We start from the raw sequence: 1,675 nt of genomic DNA, 5'->3' as shown, positions 1-1,675 counted from the left end.
ATGCTTCCCTGAAAGGATGGCAGAAAGGAACAGAAGTGGTTCTTGAAACTGTGAGCAGGAGAGCATGATGGTGAGTCAGAGAAGAAAACGGAAAGAGCTTGGAGATCACCCAGCTGAGAACTCTTGTCTCTTCTTTCTTTTGCTAATCCGTAATTCTCCCTTTCCTTTCTTTTTCATTCCTTTTCTTGTTGTGGCTTCTACGTAAAATCTTATACAGAAATCCAACAGGGACTTCCCTGGTGGTCCACTGGTTAGGACTTTGCTTTCCAATGCAGAGGGTACCAGTTGGATCACTGATCTGGGAGCTAAGATCCCACATGCCTTGTGGCCAAAAAAAAAAAAAAAATGAACAAAAAAAACCATAAGACAGAAATAGTAATGTAACAAATTCAATAAGGATTATAAAAATGATCCACATTAAAAAAAATCTTAAACAGAAATCCATCGTATTAAACTTAAAAATAGATGTGCTCTAGGCAATTGAGGTTATGGGGCATCTGGCCTCCCTTTCTAGCTTCCCTCTTATCTGACCCTGTGAGGTTCTTCCTCAAATTGCTAGGCTTTACAGACAGCAGTTTGGAAACCTCTGCTGTGGTCCAACACCCCCATTTTACACTGCAAGTCACTAAGGCCTAAAGAGGTGATGGGGTTTATGAAAGGTCCAAGATTTAGTGATGAAATTGAGCTCTCCAGCTTCTTTCCAGTAACTTGTACCAGATTTCATGTAGACCCTGTGAAGGCATAGCCTGGCCCTAGGTTCTCTAGTGCATAAATATTATTTTTTAATATTTAGATATCTGGCCATACCAGGTCTTAGTTGTGACATGTGGGATCTTCTGCTTAAAATTTTTTATATTTCTATTTTTTTATTTTTAATTGGAGGATAACCACTTTACAGTGTTGTCATAAATCTTATTTTCATTAAGGGAAAAATCAATTAGAATTTAAGAAGCCCTGGCTCTGTAACTACAGGAAATAAGCACCAAGTCAGCATGGTGACTCCACACCTTGGCCCTGGTGCTGTGATTCCTCTGCCTATATTTAGTTCCTGGGGCCCATCTTGCTTCTCCTCAGTATAAGACCCTGCTTTTATAAACTCTTGGAATGGAATCCTACCATCTAGCAGATATCCTTGACTTCTCTCATTTCCCATCCTAGCAGGACCTGGCCTGCTCCCCCCGCCCCAAAATCTGGCCCATGTGTGGGAACATGTACCTGCTTCCAGGTTCCTCCAACCCACTCACTTCTTGTCCCCATTCAAAGAAATTCTTAGCTTAAGGGTATCCTGGACTCACTGTCCCTCATCCTGAGCTGGAACCTATATCAAAGCCTGAGCTGGACAGAATAAACCCTGAGACAAAAATTGCATGGCTTCCGGAGATCTTTAGAGAATAATAATGATTGCTTTACCTTCAGGGTTACGGACCTCTCTCTTGAGTCCTGTCTTGGCTAGAGATCAAGGGATCCCTCCCAGAACCTACTGTAATTCTCCCAGGTTCTTACACAGAGAGATGGGCTTCCCAGGTGGCACAGTGTAAAAGAATCCATCTGCCAGTGCAGGAGACGCAAGAGACATGAGTACAATCCCTGGGTCAGGAAGATTCCCTGGAGTAGGAAATGGCAGCGCACTCCAGTATTATACTGGAGAATCCCATGGACAGAGGAGCCTGGTGGG

Source organism: Muntiacus reevesi, chromosome 8 (assembly GCF_963930625.1).
Source record: "Muntiacus reevesi chromosome 8, mMunRee1.1, whole genome shotgun sequence".
Lineage (NCBI taxonomy): Eukaryota > Metazoa > Chordata > Mammalia > Artiodactyla > Cervidae > Muntiacus > Muntiacus reevesi.
This window is presented reverse-complemented; position numbering follows the sequence as displayed.